Source organism: Gadus chalcogrammus, chromosome 18 (assembly GCF_026213295.1).
Source record: "Gadus chalcogrammus isolate NIFS_2021 chromosome 18, NIFS_Gcha_1.0, whole genome shotgun sequence".
Taxonomy (NCBI): domain Eukaryota; kingdom Metazoa; phylum Chordata; class Actinopteri; order Gadiformes; family Gadidae; genus Gadus; species Gadus chalcogrammus.
Window position 1 is genome coordinate 17,050,308 of NC_079429.1, and position 9,990 is coordinate 17,060,297.

Here is a 9,990-nt window from a genome sequence, read left to right on the forward strand (position 1 = left end):
GAGCAGTATATTTTTGGTGTACCGCTGTGAATGCTTCGGGTCTTCCGAGAGCTCTTCGGCTCAACACCGCCACCCTAAGTTCAGAGAAAGACGCACGTTCAATTTTGATACGAGCATCAGTTGTAGGTCAATTTGTATTTTTTATTTAAGCTTTATTTATACTCGAGAGATCAACTGAGGGTTGACCCTCATTTGCAAAGATGTCTAGACTGAAAGAAAATAGTTTTTTTTTACGTGGCATCCTTGCTGGATGACGAGGTTATTCCCTCACAGCAGGTAGCTCGTCAACCCATTGAACATGCGTGTCTTTTTCTCGCCTGATGGTAGCGCTGCTAAGACGCAAATTTTCGAAATGTATGTTCCCTTGGAAGAACCTCATAAAAACATTTTAGTCCCGTTTTAAATTTACATTTTAAAACGGGAGTGAAACACGAAGACACATACTGTTAACGGCCCGACGTAGCCTACAATAATAACTAAATTAGCAAGTTAGCTATTTCTACAATTTCTTTACCACAATTACAAACCAATCTTTGGATGTCGATTTCATGTCATTATAAGCTTTTCTAATTCTTCTCTCTCTCTCTCTCTCTCTCTCTCTCTCTCTCTCTCTCTCTCTCTCTCTCTCTCTCTCTCTCTCTCTCTCTCTCTCTCTCTCTCTCTCTCTCTCTCTCTCTCTCAGGTCAATCATTCTCCGTGTCCAAAGGAGACCTGATAACCACAAAGTCTTCCTCCTACCTGGTTGAAGACTTTCTTGGGGAAGGAACATTTGGGAAGGTGGCCAGATGTGTTAAAACAGGCACCAATTTAAAGGTGGCTGTTAAAATCATCAAGAACCACCCTTCAGTGTTAGCGTTGGTTAGGCAAGAGGTAAAAGAAAGCATTAATAAGTTGATAAATAATGTTAATAAATAAATATTGCTAAAGATAATATGCCCATTTTCGAATTGTGTGTTTCTTTTTGGTACTAGTTTTTCATGTGATTTCGCATTGTAAAATATCTCTTTAACCTGCTCTTTATTCTCAGATTCACATCTTAAGGTACCTCCGAGCTCTGGACCCGGAAAAGTGTGGGATTGTGAGATGGATGGGTGCCCTCAAACACGGTCCGCACTTCTGTCTGGTGTTTGAGCTCCTGGACCAGTCTCTCCAAGCCTTCGCCCATCAGACAGAAAACCACTGTCTACCGCTGATGCAGATCAAAAATATAGTGGAACAGGTAAGGTTGGACCTCAACCTCAACACAATTGTAATGTCGTTGCTCGAAACACAATACATTGTTGTATTTCTGTGTTTCTGATTGCGTATAAGACTTTGGATTTAAACATCACACTTTGCTCTTCGGTACTGTGGAGGGTAAGGGTCACCTTTCGGCGAAATTTACAGTCTTCTAACTCAATTAACTAACCCTAGTGCATCCACGGGAATTGCGTAGATCTGCAAAAGCCGTGTCTACGTCTCATCCAAATGTTCAACAATGGGTACTGGGCTGGCCCATTGGCCCATTCTACTAAAGGGCCGAGTAGAATGTTGTCACCTTTTTGAGCCATCACCAGTTTGCACTCAACACTTTAACAAAATAATAGAGTTCGAGAAGTCTGACGTAATATCACTCACGAACAAGTTAGAACAAAGCGGGAGGTAGATGCAAAATAACCAAAGAACCACCCCCCAGACCTCTGCCTATATGCACCATTCTGTCCACACATCATCCATACGTAATCACCTCATCCCATGCATTCTTCTCTTATGTTGAAATCGACTGTACTTCCAGTACGCTCTTACACTGCTAACCAGTTCTCTCTAGTTCTCCTTTGACTCACAGCCTGTGTCTCACCATATAAGGAACATGCTAGCAACACACATTAAACATGTGATGCTTGGGGCGGCTCGAGGCAGACCAAACTCACTCATCTTGGATCAGCCATAATAATGCAGCTGTACTGGGGGAGAGTGGTAACTGTCATCAAATATTGATTTTCAGCTGGCCTCAGCCCTTGACCACCTTGGCAACCTTGGGATCATTCATGGCGACCTGAAGCCTAACAACGTCATGATGACAGGACAGGACACTCAAGTCAAAATCATTGACTTCGGCTGTTCCCTCCATTTGTCCCAGGCAATGATTGGCTTCAACTTGGGGACCCTTTGGTACAGGTGAGTAACTGACAGCCATCCTGACCTGGTTGGTTCCTATTGGTTGCTGATTACAATGGTTGCTCCAATTTCCTGTCTTTTTTTCTTATCAGATCCCCAGAGATCATACTGGGTCTGCCATATACAGGCATGGTTGATATGTGGTCCCTGGGTTGCATAGCAGCTGAATTGTTAATTGGCGACCCCCTTTATCCCGGCTACACCGAGTATGATATGGTAAGTCTAACCGTGTATTTCAATATACCAAAAACCTTTTACACTGAGACAATGTTCAAATTACAAGTCTGAGTCTGTGGGGATCATTGGAAAGATGTTTGAATCCCTGAACAATAATAACGATCCTTCACATAATCCAGTGGTGGATTACTAACAGGAAGGATGTGTTCTGTTGTGTTTCAGTGGGCATACATCATACATACCCATGGTGAGCTTCCTGATGCTATGCTGGACCAAGGCATCAAAAGCCATTTGTGTTTCACCAAAGGATCCGTCTGGAGACTCAAGGTATCAATATACGTGTCCGTCCACCTGTTTTACTTTATCTACGGGTCAAAATAACCTAACCAAAACAGAGGCTATTTTCCAGACACAACGGGAGTATAAGAAGAGTATGAAGAGAATAGGGCTCAAGAGGCGCCGGCCCAGATCGTTCTTTTTTATCTCCCTGGAGGAGGTGGTCAAGGTAGGTGTGGATCCAGTAATGTTGTAGACTTAAATGCAGTGGCCATGTTGTTTCCAATCTTCCAAATCATTTCACTTCAAACCTGAAGGTAGGATATGAGCCAGGCCAAACTATCCCGCCGAGCTTCACGGACCTGTTGAAGAGGATGCTCCATCTGGATTGTGACCAGCGCATCACACCACACGCACTGCTGGAGCATCCCTTCATCAGCCTGGGGACAGAGATCCAGACCGACAGCAGCTGCCCTGAGCCCACTCTGGTCCAGCCTTACAACAGCAGTCCTGAGCCCACTGTGGACCAGCCTTACAGTAGCAGTCCTGAGCCCACTCTGGTCCAGCCTTACAGCAGCAGTCCTGAGCCCAGTGAGGACCAGCACGACAGCAGCAGTCCTGAGCCCACTGTGGACCAGCCCACCATCAGCTACACTGAGCCCACTATGGTCCAGCCCTATAGCTGCAGCCCTGAGCCCAGTATGGACCAGCACTACAGCAGCTGCCCTGAGCCCATTGTGGACCAGCGCTGCAGTCTACCTGTGAGCCACACACCTTCTGTGTCAGAGGAACAGAGGAAGGTCTCACTAGACACCACAGACAGTGGCAAAGGGTAGGTGTGCCGTTCACTCTCCAAATCTTCCTAGATCTGCTATTGATTTGCTTCCTAATATCATGCTTTCAACATTCATTTGGTTCTGGGCTCAGGCACTGCTTAATTCTCTGTTTTTAATCAGGATTTTTTTGATGGAATTACGATACATTAAACATCTTTCCTCTTGGTTTTTAATTTAACAGCACTGTATCAATATCTACCGCTTCCTCTGCTGCCACGGAGACTGTGGAGGTCAAGCCAGCTGTAGCAGACAACTCACTAGGTTAGTTAGAAGTCTAAAGCCTCAGTCTACTCATGTTTGTATTTTAAACTAAATCAAAATCCTGTTTTGGTGTCATTTTCAGATGTCAACCCAAAGAAGAAGCAGCAGAAACAGGGCAGAGTAAAGAGGTTTTTTAAGACGGTTATGAAATCCTTCTGCTGTTGCTGCTTTGCCCATGGGGACCTGGAATAACTGGTTCCTACATGGACCAGCCCAACAGCAACTGCTGGCCAGAGACCAATGTCGGCCACCCCAAAGGCCACTGCCTTGAGACTAGTGTGGACCACCCCAAGGGCAGCTGCCCTGAGACTAGTGTTGACCACCCCAAAGGCAGCAGCTGCCTTGAGACTAGTGGGGACCACCCCAAAGGCTGCTGCCTTGAGACTAGTGTTGACCACCCCAAAGGCAGCAGCTGCCCTGAGCCCACTATGGTCCAGCAATACAGCAGCTGCCCTGAGCCCATTGTGGACCAGCACTGCAGTCTACCTGTGAGCCACACACCTTCTGTGTCAGAGGAACAGAGGAAGGCCTCACCAGACACCACAGACAGTGGCACAGGGTAGGTGTGCCGTTCACTCTCCAAATCTTTCTAGATCTGCTATTGAGTTGCTTCCTAATATCATGCTTTCAACATTCATTTGGTTCGTGGCTCAGGCACTGCTTAATTCTCTGTTTTTAATCAGGATTTTTTTGATGGAATTACGATACATTAAACATCTTTCCTCTTGGTTTTTAATTTAACAGCACTGTATCAATATCTACCGCTTCCTCTGCTGCCACGGAGACTGTGGAGGTCAAGCCAGCTGTAGCAGACAACCCACTAGGTTAGTTAGAAGTCTAAAGCCTCAGTCTACTCATGTTTGTATTTTAAACTAAAACATAATCCTGTTTTGGTGTCATTTTCAGATGTCAACCCAAAGAAGAAGCAGCAGAAACAGGGCAGAGTAAAGAGGTTTTTTAAGACGGTTATGAAATCCTTCTGCTGTTGCTGCTTTGCCCATGGGGACCTGGACTAACTGGTTCCTACATGGACCAGCCCAACAGCAACTGTGCCTTTGGGCCACCCCAAAGGCTGCTGCCTTGAGACTAGTGTGGACCACCCCAAAGGCTGCTGCCTTGAGACTAGTGTTGACCACCCCAAAGGCAGCAGCTGCCTTGAGACTAGTGCGGACCACCCCAAAGGCTGCTGCCTTGAGACTAGTGTGGACCACCCCAAGGGCTGCTGCCCTGAGACTAGTGTTGACCACCCCAAAGGCAGCAGCTGCCTTGAGACTAGTGTTGACCACCCCAAAGGCAGCAGCTGCGCTGAGCCCACTATGGTCCAGCAATACAGCAGCTGCCCTGAGCCCAGTGTGGACCAGCACTGCAGCCTACCTGTGAGCCAAACACCTTGGAGGTGTAACCCTCAAACATTAAGACTGTTGCAGCGTGAGCAGGTGGTGAGCAAAGGCTGGAGGTTTTGGACTGAGTACAAACCTCAGTCCTTCAGGGCTGCTGTGAGTGCACAGACTGGTCAGTGTTCTTGGACGCCTCAGACGATATACATTTACTGACGGACGTAACGGCTAGCTACATTGGGTTTGGTAAAGACTCTGTGATCCCTACCAAGGAAGTGAAAGTCTTTACAAATAATAATCCTTGGTTTCAAAATAATTTATATTTTGATTAGTCAAAGGAAGACTACTGTTAATAGAGGTGATGCAGCCAAGGAGAGGGAATTAAGAAAGCTAAAATGAATACAGAGTTTAGAAGCAATAAACCAAGAGCTGCCTGGAACGGCATGAACAATTACTTGGTGTTATGAGAGGTGGAATAAGGTAGTTAGGCTCAATGGTTTTAACTCTGATACATAACTAGCTGGATTTGAGTTCTACTTGAGGTTTGATAAACATTATTATTTTTATGATTTTATTATATTTTTTGTTTTCATGGAACCTCGCTACAAAAGATACCATTAATCTGGGAACACTCAACCATTGTTGAAGTGTAAAAACACAAAGACTCAGACCTGTAAGATTTCAGACCTGTAAGACATCTTTCATTGTGAAGGTTTTTGAGAAGGTGATAAAGCAGGCTGTCCAGGTGCAGGGTTCTTTAGATCAGAGCTGACAGAGGTGTAGAGGATGCCACCGTGATGATGCTAAACTTGCATTTTCCCTCATTGAAGCCGAGCTGCCATTCTTCTGGCCATTTAACCAGGAGGTCACGGTCTGCCTGGATCTGACATTGGTCGTCTCGGGTTATTATTCTGTTGAAGATATTGGTGTCGTCAGCAAATATCTTTGCTGTGCTTCAGATCATTTCAAGGAGGTCATTTAGGAAAATGACCAGTATCAGTATCGGTCCTAGGACACTCCCCTGAGGGATTCTGCTCAGTACAGTGGCCCAATCAGAGAGCTTACCAATTACGGTAACCCTCGGTTTTCGTCCCACAAGGAAGTGCTGGATCCAGCTCAGGAGGTTGCCGCCCACGCAATAAGCTCGCAACTTCTGGAGGAGACGAGTATGGGGCACACTGTCAAAGGGTTAGGCTTAAAATCCAGGTATATGACATCTAGTGGTTCTCCCCTATCTAGCCAGTCTGTCCATATCTCCAGTGTGACCAGGAGTTGGGTCATACAGGACCTCCCTGTGACAAACCCATATTGAGCACCTCAAAAAAAAAAATAGTCTCCCTCTGTGATGAGTTGTACTAATCTATCCCTGACAAGTGATTCCATAACTTTACCTACAACTGATGTGAGGCTAACAGGTCTGTAGTTGCCTGGTACTGTCTTCTTTCCCTTCTTGTGGATTGTGTAATGTTGCCGGTCTTCCAGGCTTCCGGGAGTCGGTTCTTCAGCCAGTGAATTGTTGAAGATCAATGACAACGGGAGGCCAATGGTAGATTCTGTTTCCTGAAGGACTCTGGGGTGCGGTACATCTTGACCGGATGATTTTGTGGGTTTTAGATTCTTCCGTTTTTTCTCTCCCATCTAAGCTGTGATATCCAGATTTACTATGGGCTCCCCTTGAGTCTCCGACTCAGATCTGGCATGTTGTCCAATTTGGTTTCCCTGGTAAAGATACTGGCAAAAAAGTTGTTTAGCAATTGAGCTTTCTTGCTGTCATCCTTGGTCAGTGAGCAATCCTCTTGCTGCAGGTCTCCTAGTTCCGGGCGATTTTTCAATTTGCTATTTGTGTATCGCCAAAATGCTTTTGGATCAGTCTGCATGTTGCGAGATAGATCACGTTCAAACTCTCGGCAGAGCTTACGGGTGCTGTTGATCAGGTTGTCCAGGTTGTTCATCTTTAGCAAGTGCAACTAAGGACCTCCAATCGGCTTTTAATGTTGTTCAGCAAAACCTCCATGAATTAAGACTGGTACTAAATATTGACAAACCCAAAATGATCCACTTTTCAAGAAGTAAAAAAACATGTAATATATATGACTACCAGATTGTAACTCAAAATAGCAAAGCGATTGAGAGATTCCCAACCTACAAATACCTGGGCCTTTTCCTAGAAGAAAATCTCTCATTCGAACATCACATTGAGTGCCTTACTAAATAACTAAGGAGGAAACTGGGTTTCTTGTACAGAAATAAATGTTGTTTTTCTTTTGGTGCCAGAAAGACAATTGTCCAAACAGTTCGTTATCCATTATTGATTATGGTGTTATTTTATATGTATGCATTCAAATTCATGTTAGATTCTGTGTACCATGCAGCATTACGATTTGTCTATGATTGGCATCCAAACGCACAATTGCAAGTTGTATGAGAAAGTTGGTCTGTCTTCCTATATACCTGTAGAATGTAACACTGGCATATGTTTCTTTATAAGGCAATTTTGCCCGAACTGCCTCCTTATTTGTGTTATCTACTGGCTCCTAGAACTAACAGTACTCGTATAAATTTTTCTTCGGGTGACCAGATGTCCCACTTTGTGCGGGACAGTCACCCATTTCCATTACTTTTTACACTCTCGCAAATTGAGACGTTGTCCCGCATCGTTACACCGCACCCTTGTCCACACCCTTCTATGTCTTCAATGGAGTGCATCAGGGTGGAATTCTGTCCCCGCGGCGCTACTATTCAATCTGTACATGGATCATCTAATGTATCTAAAAAGCTAAATGAATGTAAAACTGGCTGTTTGGTGGGGGATAGCCTCATTAATCATATGCTTTACGCTGATGATTTTGTGGTACTGTCTCCCTCAAGTGCTGGCCTGCAGCAGATTCTTAGAATATGCTCTCAATATGGCATAATGTATGATATTAAATGTAACTCAACGAAGAGTGTGGTACTGATTGCTAGAACCAAGGAGGATAGGAAGCTTGTCTCTCCTTCTTTCTCACTGGCAGATGAACCACTAGTGGTTGTAAAGAAGGTTAAATACCTTGGACATGTGATAAGAGATGACCTCTGTTATGGTGATGTGCAGCGTCAGTGTGGTAAACTGTATGGGCACGCAAACATGCTTCAAAACGTATTGCACTCCACTGTATACTGCCCACCTGTGTTGTAATTATAGTAAAGCGAAAATGAAAACATTCAAGCGGCATATAATGATGCATATAATTTTGCTTAAAGGCACCCAGTGCAACTTTCGAGGCTTAAAAATAAACATTCAATTTCTAGTCTTTTTGACACGTAGTAAGTTTCAATAACTCCATACCATTACATACCGACATTTAAGCAGCAAAGATGAGACGTCGGTTGTGTGGTGAGAACTGATACAAAATCGATAACAACAACAATGCCGCCATTTTCTTTATTTTTTGTAACCTACAATAAATAAAGCAGGCTTCCAGTCAATGGAAAAATGGCTTCTCCCCACCGGCGATTGTTGTTGTTTACGATTTTCTATCAGTTCTCACCACACAACGACGTCTCATCTTTGCTCCTTGAATGTCGATATGTAATGGTATGGAGTTATTTAAACTTACTACGTGTAAAAAAGACTAGAAATTGAATGTTTATTTTTCATTGAATGTTTACATAAAGTTGCACTGGGTGCCTTTAAAACTCCCTTGGGGGGGGGTAGTGCCATAGAAATGTTTGTGACAAACAATGTGCCCACTTTTAATGCTGTTCTGAGAAATGTTATGTGTAGTGTATGTGCAGATTGACTGAGTCTCTGAGCACGATTATTGTGTCTTTAACTGATGTTACTCAGAGTGACACAAGGTACTCATGTTGCTTCTGGAAACATTGGACCCGAAGCTTGTATGTGTTTTAAATGTGTTTGTATTAATTGTAATAATTAATAATTGTTGATGCCTCATTTGCATCCTTCTTAAATGTTTTGTATTGTTTTATTATATATATATATATATAGTCTATATATATATTTTTTTTTTAAATATATATATATACGTACTGTGCTGTCTTTATGGACCTTCCTGTGTCTTGAATAAAAAATGATTTAATTGATTGATTGTTATTGATAGTCAGACTCGACTTTTTATTCTTTGAAATGCGTGTTTTATAATCTGGCTTTGATCAAATAGCTTTGTGCGGAGTCAGCAGTGAGTGCATTCATCAGGGGGCGGGCGGGCTGTTAGATCATGTCAATCAAACTGGGACTTGGACGCAAATAAGTGCACGCCCACCAACAGTGTGGACGGCATGCAGCACAGCACACATGGAGGAAAGCACGACACGTAGGCAAGGCAAGGCAAGGCAACTTTATTTATATAGCACTTTTCATACACAAGGCAGACTCAAAGTGCTTCACATATAAACATTGTCATACAATAAAATAAAATAATAGATAAGTAAAAGAAAAACATATGCAAAGAAATGGGTAAAATAGAAAAAGGCATTTTAGTATTAAAATAGAAAATAAAGGCAAAGTTAAAAAAGCTTTTTAGATTTAAGATTTTAGCAGAAAGCTATAGCAAACATAAAAGTCTTCAGTATTGTTTTAAAGGTGCTCAGAGTTGGGGCAAGTCTTAAATCCTCTGGGAGTTTATTCCAGCTATTTGTTGCATAGTAACTAAATCCTGCTTTCCCATGTTTTGTGTTTACTCTGGGGATAATTAACAGATTGGTCTCAGAGGATCTTAGTGGTCTTAGTGGCTGATGTAGTGGAAGCATATCAGTTAAATATTTTGGGCCTAAACCATGTAGGGATTTATAGGTTAGCAACATGATTTTAAAATCAATTCTCTGACCTACAGGAAGCTAATGTAACGATTTCAGAATTGGTGTAATATGATCACATTTTTTGGTCTTTGTTAGAACTCTAGCAGCAGCATTCTGAACAAGCTGAAGCTTCCTCAGAGTTTGTTTTG